The following is a 16,792-nucleotide window of genomic DNA, read 5'->3' as shown; positions in this document are numbered from 1 at the left end:
GATATCCAGCAGACAGGGCAGGGTGTTCTCTGGCTGTTGAGTGTACTGTAAGAAATCATCCACACATTGGGATATTCTGTCTTTAAATCCATCTGGCCGGCTGAATCCTCTAAATTGTGTATTGGTGCACATCCATACTACCAACAGCTCTACTTTCGTAGTGAAGAAGACTGGGCAAGGGGCAGACCAGTTGAGTACTTCTTTGTATGCTAAATGGGTCAGAGAGCACCCGTCTATCTTGACTTGCAGTCAAGGACCACATATAAAGCAGTGATGTGTGCCAGAAAGAGCGAGGCAAAATTCAATTTGTGTAGTAATGACATTAAAAATGACCAGTGGATGGTATTAAAGGCAATTTCAAAAGCATGTAGGGCAATGGCTGCTGAGGCCACCAGGTCATTTTTTTCTCTAGAGTCAGCTGCACACGTCTTAAAAAATGTCTGGTTCTTTCACTAGGAGTAAATTCATTTAAATCTGCTTGGATTTTAGGTGACAGATGGGTAGTCAGGACCTTAGGCAATATTTTCAGTTTGGCGTTGATCAGAAATACCATTCTCTTCTATATGAGGAGCAGAAGCCAGCAGGTGTCTGTGGTTTATGAATTGCAGTTATTGTGACCAACTGGAGGTCTGCTGCACTGGGGCCCTTATTGGCTGCAACCTGGAGGAGGTGTGGCCCTACCATGGGAGCATATCCCTTAAGTAACTCCATTGTTATACGGCTCGTACCATGGGATTTCCTTTTGGGGGATGCGGCTATGCCGGCCAGTTTCTCTTCAACCATGAGAGAGGAATTTATTTCTGCACTCTCTGCTGCATAGAGGGTTTACAATAGAATAACCTTGATAACTGGATTTGACTCTTCAGTTGGAGGAGGGGGGCGTGCTTGGTAGAGTTGCGCATAGTACTTGGCAAAGGCGACGGAGGCAATGTCACAGGAATTAGTGATGGGTTCATTAGGATCAATACGGATCAAGGGAGTAAATCTGGAGGAGATGTCTCTGCCATCTAATACAAAAACTTCCCTGTTTAGTTGCTTTGTTCATAGACACAGTACTGGGAAAGAATCCATGCAGTTTTCACTGTGTTCATTAATTTTTGCTTTAACCCCTAGCTGGAGGAGGGAACGTTGTGCCTGCTCTGTGTTGGGGAGACTAGATGAGCCATTCTGCAGAAACATTTCCTGCATTATGTATCTCTGCTATATGGAATCCTTCTTTTCCTTGGGCCCAAGAGAATGCTTTCCCTCAGATCACTACTGTGGACGCTACCAGTTAGTGGCAGGTGACAAGACAGAGTAGGTGTTTAGATTAAAGTGCTTGGTGGTGGCTTCAAGGAGCTAGTCTAAGAATTGTTAATCCTTGAACCACCAGGCATTTAGCTGCCATTCGCCGTGAGGGGCTCAGTTAAATTGTCCCAAAAAATATTTATTACACTGTATTTAAATCTTTAGACAGGCATTTCAGATATTGTGTTACATGCTTGCACGCAGATTAGAATGAGAAAATAATCTTTGTTAGGCCCTTTTATAAGGTACTGTATAACATTATTTTTGTACATATATGTAATGTGATCACTGTTTCATTTAAGGTTGCTGTTGTACTTGGCCTTTTTTACTTTAGGGTCATCCCAGAATGTCTGCTTTCTTCCTCCTCATTATTGCAGAATCTCTTTTTGTTTGCCTTAGGACTCTGCACATCTTACCACTACTAACAAATGCTAAAATGCTTCTGCTCTCTCCTCCAAACATGGTAGAACTGGTGCATACCCAATTGGCCGGGAAACATCCTTTACAATGCAACTTTTACCACGCAGTGCTTGTACATCGCAACTTTTACAACGCAAACCATTACAACGCATTGCGCTGGGGGGCGCTCTAGGATAGGGAATAGATTTAATTTACTATACAACACCTTCCCTACCATCCACGGGGACTGGAGTTGGAATAGTAAATTAAACTATTCACTATCCAGCACCCCAAAGCGCTATGCGTTGTAATGGTATGCGTTGTGAAAACTGCGATGTAAAAGCATGCGTGGTAAAAGCATGCGTTGTAATGTCATACATCCCAATTGGCCTATTTACTTTACTTATAAGTCCCTAGCAGAGTGGTACTACATGTACTCAGGGTCTTTAAATTAAATTTTACTAGTGAGCCTGTAGCACAGATCTGATCGTTCCACCCACTTAAGTAGCCCTTTAAAAAATGTTCAGGCCTGCTATTTCAACCTGTGTGTGCAGTTTTAAACTGCTATTTTGAACTGCCAAATTACTTTTCCCCAGGCCCGAAACATCCTTTTTAATACATATACATCACCCCTAGGGTAGTTCCTGGTGAGCACAGAGGACAGGGTACAGTATATTTAAAATGTTGGACATGTACTTTTATGTTTTACATGTCCTGAGATGAAAACTCCTAAATGTGTTTTTCATTACTACAAGGCCTACCTCTCTCATAGGATAACATTGGAGTTACCTTATTACCTTTAATAAGCTGCTGCTTTGAAATGGGAATCGGTAACCAGTTCATGTGTGGTGTATTTGCCATTGTAATGAAAAATGGTCTCCTATGTTAAAGTCAGATCTTGGATTACTATTTGAAAATGTCACTTTTAGAAAGTTGAAACTTTTCTGCCTTAGCCATTTGGTGCCTGCAGCCTGCGTCAGATGACTTGCTGTAATTGGCAGTTCTCAAAGACAGCCACACACAATAGAGAGCTTAGGTGTATCTGGATAGGCCATCACTGCCAGGATGGGAGGGAGGAGCTATACACAGCCATTCTGACACTTGAATAGACTGTGTCCTGCCACCACACAAAGGGCTGCAAACCCCTTTTAGTTAGTCTGTAGCCAAGGCAGGGGGGTGGAAAAGCTGGGCACTTCAAAGAGAATCCCCTAGAAGCTTCTACCAGGTCAAAGGAGGCACTTAGTATAAATATTGGACCTCAGTCACCAATGTTTGGACCTGTGTAGATTCTGTCAGAAAGAAGGAAAGGACATTCAGATGGACTACTACCCTACTGGACTACTAACTTGATGAACTGCTGTCTTTCTGGATTGTTGCCCTGCTGCCCTTGGACCTGCACCCAGTACTCCCAGAGTGAATCCAAGGGCTACTCCACTGGTCTCCTGTTCAGAGGACCCAAAGGGACATAACAGGCTCACAACCACCTGAATTAGCACCTGGGCCAGCTGGAGTAATACCTCGATACCCAAGTGATGCCCCACAGGTCAAGGACTCTTGGTGTGGACTCATAGAGCCTGAATTTAAGTTTTTGGACTCTTCGCAACCATGAACAGGCCTGTTTGTTCCAAAACCTTGTCACTCGCACAGTCCGCCATCGTGAAGTTCTGTCAAGCCAACTCTTCCACGATGCCACCTGAGCTCTTCCAGCTACATCGACGACTGTCTGTGAGACTTCTCTGCTCCTCGCGGCCCCCTCCACTGTGAACAGGACTCCTTGTGCTGAACTGAGAATTTAACTTCTAAGCAGAACTAATCTGGTCCCTATATCTAACACACGCTACATCGGAGTCAGCCCGAACCTGTGACTTTCTTCCAGTCTTGCACAACTACATAGCCGTCAGTGTCACTGCTGGCTTTTTTGGCCACTATTTTCACTTAAATCTATAAAATTGCATATCTCCAGCTCTATTGATTAGATTTTTGTTGTTTTGATTGTGATTTATTTATAAAACGTTGCTCTATTTTTCTACATTGGTGTGGATTTTTCTTGTTTGGTCTTTTCACTTCATTACGGTTTGAAATGCTGCATAAGTACATTATACATTACCTCTAAGTTAAGCCTTACTGCTCTTTGCCAAGCTCTTGAGTACAGGTTGATTTATGGTCTGCATGTGCCTCCCCTGATGAGGATTGTGGTTGCTGATTGAGTAGGGTTTCATCTTCCTCAACCAGGAACCCCATTTTTTACAGTTGCCATTGTGTAAAGCTTACGTTCAGTGCAGTAGTCCTCAGTTGGGTATAGTGACACGCCAGTAATTAAGGACAAAGGCCCCGGGGGTCTTTAGGAAAAGGTATGCGGTATGTTATTGGTCTGATCTCTTCATTATGAAAATTTAAGGCAAAGACAGTAGTCCCGACCTACTTATTGTTAAAAGCATATGGTAGTGTCAATAGGCCCAGAGGGTAGATTATCATTACTCTGTCTTAAAACCTGCAGACAGGTATTTTTTGCTACATTAAATGTTACAGATTACCATACTAGTCAAGAGTTTTGGTGTTGATCATCCCCTCCGATAAACCTTTGGGCTAGACAATTTGCACTGTTTTAACCATTGTTTGGCCCAGTCTCGACCATACGTGGCAAGTCGCAATTAGAAATCCGACTGCCCGCATTGAAAAATCTCCCCAGGAGGTTAATTTTCCACGTTCACAGTCGCCAGCTTGATTTTGGCGATCGCAAAAGAGGAAAAATGTCGCCAGGAGTTGGATTTTTCTTGCTCGCTCTCGTCAACTTGACGAGCGTGAGCAAGAAAAAAAACTCTGCTAGTTTTTCGGAGCTCCACGTAACGCAGAGTGCGGAAGACTCCGCAAACTCCTGAAGCGGAGCGGAGTTCACCACCCACACTTACATTAAAGTCCATGGATTACTACCGTAGGAAACGATTTTGGTGTTTGGGAACCCTTGTGACTAATCCTGGGGGCAGACGATATGAGTAGCTTTAGTCCTTGTCAGGTCACTCAGCAGGGTTGTATATTGTTTTGTCAACTTTAGCTTTGCATGCAGCTGTAATTTTATGACTACATTTTTGACGGTTGCCTTGTAAGAATGCTTATGCTCAGTGCAGTAAGCTTGCATTGGTTATGGTGAAAAAGCAGCAATAAAGTCTATGGGCTTGCTTTGGTTACACAAACAGCTAGTCTAACTTATTTAGTGTGAAAAGCACATGTTACAGGAAATAACCTTCAAAGGCTGAGTATTGTTACACTGTGTTGAAACCTGTAGTTACAAGGAATCTTAAAGACTAATGTAGTAGGTTAGATTGTTTATATCAGTTGCTCTCTCTCACTAGTCTCGAAGTCGAAAACTTTGACTGTGATATTTCTGATTAGATCTTCTTGGGAGGGACCGTATATTGCTTTGCCAAACGTAATTTGTTACATATTTGTGTCTGTATGACACAGGTAAAGTTTGCCTTTTGGAAAAACGTATGCCCCATACAATAGGCTTAACTTGGTTATGGTGTCTGGCCAATGTGGAAGGCTATAGGGCTGATTAGTTCATTTAGAAAAGTTATGCTGGATTCCAGAGATCTGCTTATTATGAAAAGTCATGACAAATGTAGTATGACTGATACATCTCAAAGCAAATAGGCCTTTCAAAATGGATTGTATTATGCTATATATACAATATGCACAATACTATTCCAAGATAGCTGCCCACTGATATGTTTTATTTTTTACTTATTTGTTATCGCCAGCATATGCCTGCCACATTTCAAAGGGCATTTTTTCATTTAATTTTCCTTGCTTTTCATTGTTGTGTGTGTGTGTGTGTGTGCGTGTGTGTGTATTTGGGTGTGCGTGCATATGTGTGTTTTATTGGAAATGGATGAGTGGTGAATGCACAAAAGAATAAATGGTCAGAAGAGTGGATGCATGTATTCAAAGATAAGTGCCAGAGTGCATGTATTAAGAACGACTGTGCACCTAAACGTACCTGTGACTGAAGAGATAATCACAGTTATAATACTGATCAATCGGCAGTGCCAGTCTTGTTGATCTTTTGGGAAATTAACTGCAGTGTCCATGCGTTTCTATACCACTATGTTCAAACTGTTGCCCCTTCCATTTACTTCCCAGATCCCTTCTAACTGGTCTCCACTTTGTATGTTTGCATCTGCTCCTTTTTGCCTGCATTCACAACATGACCATGTATGTTGAATGGATGGAATTGCTAGGGCCAGTTCATCAAGTGGTTCATTAAGAGAGCTAAAACATCCACATCAAAATAGTGTCAGATTTACAATGATTTTGTGTCGGGTTTGCGTCACTTCTGTGGAGCAGCCCTGAGGCAAAGTATTTTTGGCATTTATTAAACCACGCAAAGCCACTTTCCATGGCATTGCATGGTTTAGTAAATACAAAGTAATGCAGCGCATAGTGCTGCCTTGCAATACTATGCATTGGGTAGGCATTACATGGGTGGAGCATGGCGTTTCCTTGCAACCACCCATGAATTTTGGCACAACCCCAGATTTACAGAGTAATGTAAACCTGAGTTTGCATCAAAATGGTTCACCTACCCGACAGAGGCATAATAAGGAGAAATATCTTTTTTTTGCCATGGCATTTCTTCTTTCTTCTTTTCATGCACCGTTCCATTGCTGTGCAACGTTGCATGACACAAGTAAAATGTGCCCCTTAAAACTCTAGATCGAAGAACACTCTTCAAGTGTTAAAATAATTTAACACTGCTGGAAGAAGATAGCTAAGAAATTAAACTGGCACTGAAAATCAGTGGAAGGAAAAGACAAAGAAATGCTTTCTTTGCAAAAAAAGACGTAACAAGGTAAATTAATTAAAACAATATACAAATGGGACGAGGGATCATATTTCTCATGCAAATATTAACACAGCATTCACCCAGGGGCATAGCTAGAGCTTGTGGGGCCCGGGGCTACCCCTCAGATTGCCGCCCCTTGGGGGGGGGGGGGGTGAGAGGGTGCTGGGGAAAAAGGACGGTGAGCACTTGAAAGATGTCCGAGGAGAGACACATAGTATTGCTGCTAACAGTTACCTCGATCATGCAAGTTACATGCACCCATTTGAACAATCAGCAATGAGACACTCTAAAAGGACTAAAACTGTTGCAAATGTCTGTGGCGGCGGACTCATGATTACAATAAAATTATGAAAATATCACACCTAGCAATCTGAAAGCTTGGCAGCTATGCACTTTGAGGCTGCTCTTTACCAACTGATGTTGGAACTACTCAAAACAACAATGTACACAGTAGAACGCTTCCTACTGTGTATCATCTGTGAGTGACTTGTCCATGCGTGTGTTATGCGTGGCATTCTAATGTACAATTAGTCGCACTTTGAGTGACTCTTCATTGAGAGTAGAACAAGCATTTACATCATGGAAACTAGATGTCCTTTTTAAATTTTGGCGGTCTTTTGTGCAAAATAATGCTCTAGAAACAACAGTAAAACATTTGTAGGGCTGTCCATCATTGTAACTAACTTCTGGAGCTACTGAGCACACTATGCGACCCGCCGCATACATTGAATCTAAAATGTCTCCACAGTGTGTGTAATTAATCAATGTCATCAATGCTGCGCGCCGCGCTCGCTCCTCTCGCATACAACTTAACGCACCTGGCACTGCAGCTCTAGGATAACCCCTTTGTAAATAAATAAAAAACTAAAACTAAGCTTCCTGCTCAGTGCATCTATATGTTAAACCCCTAGTAACATCATTGTTCTTGGAAATTCATATGTCCTCAGGTCATGTGTCAGTGGCTCAGCCACGGAGATTTAACATCCATACTGGGCATCAGAGCTAATGGACAAAAGAGCCAAGGGCGATAGCGATGACACATGAACCGAAACCCACCCATCCCATCGCAGACTTTCAAAAAAGACAGCATCCATCAACATCAGAGTCACTAAAGAGCCAGAGAAAGAGGTGCGCAAAATATGTCTTTCTCTTTGGCGACTGAAGATTCGTTGCCATCAGATATTGTTGACAAAAAGTGTGATATATAAAAAGGCATATGCATCAATCTATTTTGTTCTTTGAGCAGCCACATACGCCACGTTCAGTCAGACACGTTTCACACTGTCAATCAGAGCCGAAGAACACCCATTCACAAAATCAACATGAGCAGTGCCTTCCATCAGACTTTTGAATGAGTGCGAGAGACTGCCTTGTATTGGTGGTCGTCTAACATCCTAAATAATTATCTGTGCAAAATAAAAAGCGCACCAACCCAGCACACAAAGCCTGTACTATTAGTAATACCTATAGCTCCCTTTGCCAAGGATTAACTCAGGCTAAAGTATTTCAAAATTATAATGCACAGAACTCCATCACTCTAAGCCCTTTTCTGGCGCGGAGACAGGAAACTTGGCAACAATATAATCCAACCACATTACAGCATGGCACAGTCGCAAAATAAATGCCCTGCTAACCCCGACTGCAGTAAAACTGGTCTAACAATACCACATTCCTCTATTCCATCACAGGGCTATCACCAATACCATAGAAATACCACCTGAGAGACCCACATTACCCCCTGTCACTACCAAACTACGATTTCCCATCACTCCACTACATAATCTCTTTCTATTACCTTGTCATATCACAAGCAGCAGCACCCCCTCACATTACAACCACTTCACCTCTGACAACCACACTATCCCTGTTACACTGCCACCTGACTCCCAGCTCAGAGTACCACACACCTACCCCACCACTCCACTAACTTCCAGGAAAGTCCACCACTGAGCCCGAGCATCACACTGCCACCCGGTGAAGTAACGGTCCAACACTGCACAACTGAGGAAGGATGATAACAGGTCAAATTACAAACCATCCCAGGGTATCAATACTGGCAGCACATGTACATACACAAGCGAGCTTTAAAAGAACACAAAATACTTTTGGATGACTGGTGCTACCAGGATATTGGAAATGTTTCATGCAACTACTGATCCCAGTGTAAGTTAATATCAAGCATTTAATGACCCTTATGAGAAGAACTTTATTAATTCTGAGACTGAGTCTTCCTTGAAAACTCATGCCCTGGTTTATTTTTCTAGAAGAACCTTCACCAGAAAAGTATCACATACTTCACAGCGTTCGTTTATAGGGGTTGTTGCAAAATTAGTTCTGTATCACCCCTCTCTAAAACTAAAGTAACTAATAGACCATTGGTTCTCTCCCTAACTATCTGTTAACTATCACATTAGTATTCAAGCTCTTGTAATCTACTATAACCATGAGAGTGTGTGATTGTGTGATGCTTCTGTGTGTTACCATAAGACAGGACACACAGAAAATGCAGCAGGTTACAGGTGTATCTATCACTCAGGCACTTCGAGCCCTTATGTTAGCAAACGCTGACACTCTCTAACTCGTCATAAGAAAAGGTCGTTTTCCTTCTGTTGGATTGGATTACAAAGCTGAGCTCTGTCCCTCTACTGCCAGAAGCCCCACAGTCACCAGAGACAAGCACTGCAAATCCGCACACGAGGCCCTGGAACAAGGGCCGAACCAGAACAATCAGACAGTCGAGCCGGGGCGAGGTCTTGAGAACTGAACAGTCACTCAAACCACACTTGAGTAGGAAAAACTCTGGGGCCAAGCCTCCAGCAACCACCGGAGGTCTGATTACCAAACTGGAAGCCTCCATTCATCCTCCCTGAAATCCAAGAATCTACGAAAATGAGTAGCCCCAACTAAACTAGCACAACATTAATGCATCCCTCACCCTTACAACGCCACCACTACAACCAGCAAACCAGGTCTTGCTGCTGCCGAAGCGACGTGGAAGCCACCAGTCTCCCACCTCAACAGGACTTGGCAAAACCAAGCAGCAGTGGCTGGTACTCAACTTGGCAACATGGCTTGCACACGCATGCAATAGTGTCACTATCATTTATTTAATGTCGTTTTTCCTTGCAGGTTGTCCAAGGGGAATTCTGCAGCCAGTAACATGGGTTTAAGAAGTGCACATAGATCCAAAATCTAACTAACGGCAGAGTGCAAAACGAGTCTGGGTGCTTGTTGGAACAGGTAAGTAAGAGTGTCCTTGCCCCTCCTGCCCCCCAGTGCAGCTGACGAGGGGTGCACCCGTCCGTTGAAGTGTGAAGGGGAGACATGGACTGGCCTGTGGGAGTTCATCTCAAAATGGCCCTTGAAGAAAGCTCGTTTTTGGCGGGATCTAGGAAGAAGAACGCTGTAATGAGGCAGCATGGAAGATCACTTGATCCCTAGATTCACCTCAGAGGGGAGCTGGGGGAGACCTTGTATGACAGAAACTATGCTCAGGAAGAGGACATGGAAACGACAGAGTTAGGAGGGAACTCACATTTAAAGGGAACTAGGAAAGAGTCCATTTTATAGAGAGAGGAGTATTTCACCTTAGAAGGGAGTTTGGGAGGTTCTTAGCTTGAAAAAGGGCACTTTTGCTATGCGGGCATATGTCTTTGAGGGCGACAGTTAAACCCAGTGGTGTTCCTCTAAGGTAAGAGAGGGAACTTATGGAAGGTAGGAGGGAGCTGGCACAAAAAATTTGCTAAGCAGGATTTCTCCCTATAACTACTCTGTGGAACGGAGCTCCAAGCAGCCTTCTGTCTGGATGCCCCGGCAGGGGCAAGTTATCCCCCTAGCAGGGAGTTTTGACGCAGCTGAAATAGGAGTTAATGCAATATAACTGCCAGCTCACGATACAGTGACTCCAAGAAGGGAGCTCACATTTAAAGGTAGCTCAGGGTCTCTTTAGACGTGTGAGATCACTATCATTATAAGGTAGGAGGGCGCACACTTTCCTGGTCGCTCAACAACTATGTGCTACACTGGAGCCCTCAACTGATTGCCTGTTTTAGTCCTGGATTGTGTTTAAATACGCTGTTAAACAGGATGGTTTATGAGGAAAGCCACAGGTAAGTTCCCACTGTGTGCGCCTCAAAGTGATGTCTCCTCATTATGTTTCTAAAGTGTAAGTGTTTCGGAGCAGGTGTACCAAACGTATATCAGAGTAACAGTCTGCGCTGCTGCACAAGTCAAATTAACAAATATTCATGGGCGGGATTTCATCAGTACTGAGAGAAAACAATATTGTTTTCTGAGTATGCACTACACTGACTGAGCAAATGCCTAAAAGATATCAGAAGAGGTGCTGCAGCCAATGAGGCCAGCTGATTGGCCCCTCCCTGACCCATGGACTCCGTAACTCCAGTCAGTGCAATATGACAACATGCTTGCGCTCTGAGGTGAGAGGAGACCTGTGGTGTCTTTGCTTCCCAGAGCTAAGTTGAGGAATTCACAATACAGCTGGGCTGGAAGTGGACCAAGCCCAAAGGAGCCATATATGGCTGCCAGCAGCGAACAGGTAGCAGGCACCACCAGAACGAGGCTGGGCTTGGCTGGGCTGCGTCCTGCAGTTCCCTGGTGAGGCGCCTATTATTAGGGCATGCCCTGGTGGAGCGGCACGGCACGCGCCCTCTGAAGGGGGGTTTCAACACCTCGTGGTACAGTAACAGAATGCACAATCCAGTCAGAGCGGGTCGCTCCAAAGGTACCTTTTAATTAATTAGCAGCGTTGGAATTAAACGGAGTGTGATGTACCTTTGGAGTGGAGAAACGGTTACAGTAACAGCCCGAAAAAACTCCCTATGCCAGGCACACTTTCATATTCACCAACGTGCACGGTGCACACACAGACTGCCTGGAAGGCATGTAAGGCACACGCACACCTTCTTCTTGGTGCCATCGGGTGCAATGATAATTGGTCATTGGACGGATAGTCACACCAGCTCACCTTGAAATGAATTATTTTATAGTTGTTTCGTCAAGTGCGCAGCCAGGCCAGGCAAGAAGAAGAGAATGGTCTCCACGCACTCCTCCGACTCCTCGACACGACGAGGGGCAGTGAGCGCGTAACGCGTCACACTGCTACGGTGCGGCGAGGGCTGGCCAAAAATTTTCTTACAGGGCCGTCATTGGTTGCGCTCGCGCGTGCCACGCACGCTACCAATGGATTTACGGCCCTGGAGGAAAAGTGAGCGAGGCAGAGGGGGGGGGGCAAGTCAGGACAATTGTCACATTGTTGATTTTCGAACCGTTACCAATACCGCAGCCGCAAGTTTACAGTATTTATTTATTTATAATGCCATGCATTGCCCCATAAGAAATTGTCTGTGCTCAGGTGCTGGCTAGTGCTAACTTTACTTCAGATGGCTGGCTGGGAAAGTGAAGTGACTGTGATGATGATCATGATACAGAGTGCCGCCTCCGCCCTACAGTCACAGAGGCCGCCGCGGCCGCAACGGCCTCGGCAGACAGTCAGTGCCGGTGTTCTATAATCCACTGTCCCCCATGTGGCAGTGTCCCCTCATCGTTGTGCGCATGCGCACTAATGGTGCGCATGCGCATTTTAATTTTCATGACGTCTCACTACCCCGCCCATCAGGGACTGTACCCCCTGTTTGTGCACACATTTACGCAAGTGTGGGTGGGGCCAGTTCTACGTTGCCCGTCGCGCGCGCGAGCTCCTCCGCCGCTGTGATTAGTCAGTTCTGGCAGGCGCTGCGATGGCGCTTCCTACCAGAGGCAGCCTCGGCGGCAGAGGGGCAGCGCTGCGGGCGGACGCGCCTGAGGCGACCCTGCTTTGACCGGCGGCAGCAGCAGCAGCATGTCCCGCTGCGGCTGACGGGGGAGCCCGGGGCTGCCGCCACCTCTCCGCCGACCCCCGCCCGTGAGCCTGAGGCGACCCTGCTTTGACCGGCGGCAGCAGCAGCATGTCCCGCTGCGGCTGACGGGGGAGCCCGGGGCTGCCGCCACCTCTCCGCCGACCCCCGCCCGTGAGCATGGAGCCCGCCGCCGCCGTGCCCCCGCTCAAGGAGGTGCACTGGAGTTCGGCCTCGCTGCCCCTGGACCAGCTCATCAGCTCCTACAGGCTGGCGGCTGCCCCAGGTAGTGCGTCTGGACACCGGTGAGTGCAGCGGCGCCGCGCCGGGAGGGGCCTGTGGGAAGCGGGGAGCCAGGGTCCGACGCACCGGCTACGGTCACTGGCTGTGCAGGCGGCACCGGGCGCAACCAGCAGCTCTCCTGACTGACCTCAGCCTCCCCTTCAAAGGAATGGCTGCGGCATCAGCTCTGGAGATTTTAATTCATATTAGAGTAGAATTCCTTTCTTAGGTATTACAACGTTCAACAGAAGTGCAGGTGACTTAAATACCAAGGGACAGATTTAAAAGCCCCTTGCGCCACTTTTGCGTCACTTTTCCTATGTTAAAAATGACGCAAAAGTGGCGCAAGGGGCTTGTAAATAAGCCCCCAAGTTTGGGGGGCGGTCAAGGTTGCGAATTTGCAACCGAGACACAACCAACTTTATTTCTCCTTGGACTCCAATTAGGAGTGATATTGTACTTGGGACAAGTTGAGGATGGTTGCTTGTCTAAAAAGAAGCCGATCTCTTGTTCAAAACGAAGACAGACTTGTGTGAAGTAGTTACCGTCCCACCGTCTCCCTACCTCCTTGCTGTTGTGAGTACCAGTGTTCTGAATATGATAGGTCGCTGAGGAGTCCTGGTGCTGTAATTATGCCATACATCCCCACCGGACGCTTGTGTGGCATGGATCTCTACCTGGCATGCCCCTCAACTCTGCTTCATTTTCTGATGATTTGTTTGTTGGGCTACAAGAGAGTAGTAGAATTGGGGGTCTCTCTATCGCCCTCTCTCTCTATCGCCCTCTCTCTCTCTCTATCGCCCTCTCTCTCTCTCTCTATCGCCCTCTCTCTCTCTATCGCCCTCTCTCTCTCTCTATCGCCCTCTCTCTCTCTCTCTCTCTATCGCCCCCTCTCTCTCTCTATCGCCCTCTCTCTCTCTCTCTATCGCCCTCTCTCTCTCTCTCTATCGCCCTCTCTCTCTCTCTCTATCGCCCCCTCTCTCTCTCTCTATCGCCCCCTCTCTCTCTCTCTATCGCCCTCTCTCTCTCTCTATCGCCCTCTCTCTCTCTCTATCGCCCTCTCTCTCTCTCTATCGCCCTCTCTCTCTCTCTATCGCCCTCTCTCTCTCTCTCTATCGCCCTCTCTCTCTCTCTCTCTATCGCCCTCTCTCTCTCTCTCTCTATCGCCCTCTCTCTCTCTCTATCGCCCTCTCTCTCTCTCTATCGCCCTCTCTCTCTCTCTATCGCCCTCTCTCTCTCTCTCTCTATCACCCTCTCTCTCTCTATCGCCCTCTCTCCCTCTATCGCTCTCTCTATCGCCCTCTCTCCCTCTATCGCCCTCTCTCTCTCCCTCTCTCTATCGCCCTCTCTCTCTCCCTCTCTCTATCGCCCTCTCTCCCTCTCTCTATCGCCCTCTCTCCCTCTCTCTATCGCCCTCTCTCCCTCTCTCTATCGCCCTCTCTCTCTCCCTCTCTCTATCGCCCTCTCTCTATCGCCCTCTCTCCCTCTCTCTATCGCCCTCTCTCCCTCTCTCTATCGCCCTCTCTCCCTCTCTCTATCGCCCTCTCTCTATCGCCCTCTCTCTATCGCCCTCTCTCTATCGCCCTCTCTCTATCGCCCTCTCTCTATCGCCCTCTCTCTATCGCCCTCCCTCCCTCTATCGCCCTCCCTCTCTCTCTCTATCGCCCTCCCTCTCTCTCTCTATCGCCCTCCCTCTCTCTCTCTATCGCCCTCCCTCTCTCTCTCTATCGCCCTCCCTCTCTCTCTCTATCGCCCTCTCTCTCTCTATCGCCCTCCCTCTCTCTCTCTATCGCCCTCCCTCTCTCTCTCTATCGCCCTCCCTCTCTCTCTCTATCGCCCTCCCTCTCTCTCTCTATCGCCCTCCCTCTCTCTCTCTATCGCCCTCCCTCTCTCTCTCTATCGCCCTCCCTCTCTCTCTCTATCGCCCTCCCTCTCTCTCTATCGCCCTCCCTCTCTCTCTCTATCGCCCTCCCTCTCTCTCTCTATCGCCCTCCCTCTCTCTCTCTATCGCCCTCCCTCTCTCTCTCTATCGCCCTCCCTCTCTCTCTCTATCGCCCTCCCTCTCTCTCTCTATCGCCCTCCCTCTCTCTCTCTATCGCCCTCCCTCCCTCTCTCTATCGCCCTCCCTCCCTTTCTCTATCGCCCTCCCTCCCTCTCTCTATCGCCCTCCCTCTCTCTCTCTATCGCCCTCCCTCTCTCTCTCTATCGCCCTCCCTCCCTCTCTCTATCGCCCTCCCTCCCTCTCTCTATCGCCCTCCCTCCCTCTCTCTATCGCCCTCCCTCTCTCTCTCTATCGCCCTCCCTCTCTCTCTCTATCGCCCTCCCTCCCTCTCTCTATCGCCCTCCCTCCCTCTCTCTATCGCCCTCCCTCCCTCTCTCTATCGCCCTCCCTCCCTCTCTCTATCGCCCTCCCTCTCTCTATCGCCTCCTTCTCTAACTCCCTGTTCTCTTCTCTTCTCACGTGCTGATCTGCTGCTCTCTTCCACCACACCTCCTTCTTTAACTCCCTGTTCTCTTTTACTGTGCTTATCTGCTTTTCTCTTTCACCCCGCCTCCTTCTCTAACTCCCGGTTCTCTCAGACACAACCACACCACACACAACCACACCACACGCGCAACCAGACACAACCACACACATGTTTATAAGCATTTTATCTTCTTTATTTCTCAAGCTCACTAATGCAAATGAAAACCTGTACAGCAGTGTCCTTACTGCAGTTTTCAGAATTGTAGCCAAGAAGTATCTACACCTACCAGAATGGCAACAATTGCTGCTTAGCCGACGAATTCCTTGACCACCCAACATTGGTTCTTGGATTATGCCTGCCATTATTATAAAACTGTTAACACATTTTTGCACACCATGTAACTTGCCTTATCTGCATACTCTCTGCTAATTTTATGTTATCAATTTGCAGGATTATGGCGGTATGCAGAGACCTGGAATTGTTGTCGACTACCAGACAAATCTGGTATTTGGTCGGCCTGCTGGAAGGTGGATGAAAAGAAAGATGATGCAATCGCTTAATAAACCCATTGGAGGGGCGTTTGTCGACAAAAAACCTAAATTGAGAAAACCTGGATCAAATGGCAATGAGGTCAAAAAAGGTATGTTTCTAGATAGACAGCTTCTGTTTTTTAGGTTTCGCCTCTCACCCCTGGACCAGAGCACCCGCTACTCACCCCTGGACCTGAGCACCCGCTACTCACCCCTGGACCTGAGCACCCGCTACTCACCCCTGGACCTGAGCACCCGCTACTCACCCCTGGACCTGAGCACCCGCTACTCACCCCTGGACCTGAGCACCCGCCACTCAGCCCTGGACCTGAGCACCCGCCACTCAGCCCTGGACCTGAGCACCCGCCACTCAGCCCTGGACCTGAGCACCCGCCACTCAGCCCTGGACCTGAGCACCCGCCACTCAGCCCTGGACCTGAGCACCCGCCACTCAGCCCTGGACCTGAGCACCCGCACTCAGCCCTGGACCTGAGCACCCGCCACTCAGCCCTGGACCTGAGCACCCGCCACTCAGCCCTGGACCTGAGCACCCGCCACTCAGCCCTGGACCTGAGCACCCGCCACTCAGCCCTGGACCTGAGCACCCGCCACTCAGCCCTGGACCTGAGCACCCGCCACTCACCCCTGGACCTGAGCACCCGCCTCTCACCCCTGGACCAGAGTACCCCCACTCACCCCTAGATCTGAGCACCCGCCACGCACCCCTGAACCAGAGCACCCGCCACGCACCCCTGGCCAGAGCACCCGCCACGCACCCCTGGCCAGAGCACCCGCCACTCACCCCTGGATCTGAGCACACGCCACTCATCCGTGGACCAGAGCACCCCCCAGTTGAAAATTAACTTGGGTGAATCTGAAGGAGCTACATTTTAAGGTGTATTTCAGAGTGCAAAGTCTGTTACGATGAGACCCAGGGGCTTATTAGGTCTGTGGTGCATTGAACCTAGGGGGCAAGTCAGAAGTGCTCACTATATCCTAGTTGGCTATTATTACTAAACCTTAGGCTTCCATTAGAGTCTAATGGGCCCCTTTCACTTGGACGCAACGTGTTGCTTGTATCTGATTTAGGATATTACATAAAATGTGACAATCGTGGCAGATCAGCTC

Source organism: Lissotriton helveticus, chromosome 3_1, assembly GCF_964261635.1.
Source record: "Lissotriton helveticus chromosome 3_1, aLisHel1.1, whole genome shotgun sequence".
Classification (NCBI taxonomy): Eukaryota; Metazoa; Chordata; class Amphibia; order Caudata; family Salamandridae; genus Lissotriton; species Lissotriton helveticus.
The sequence above is the reverse complement of the archived record's forward strand: the minus strand, read 5'-3'. Positions refer to the sequence as shown.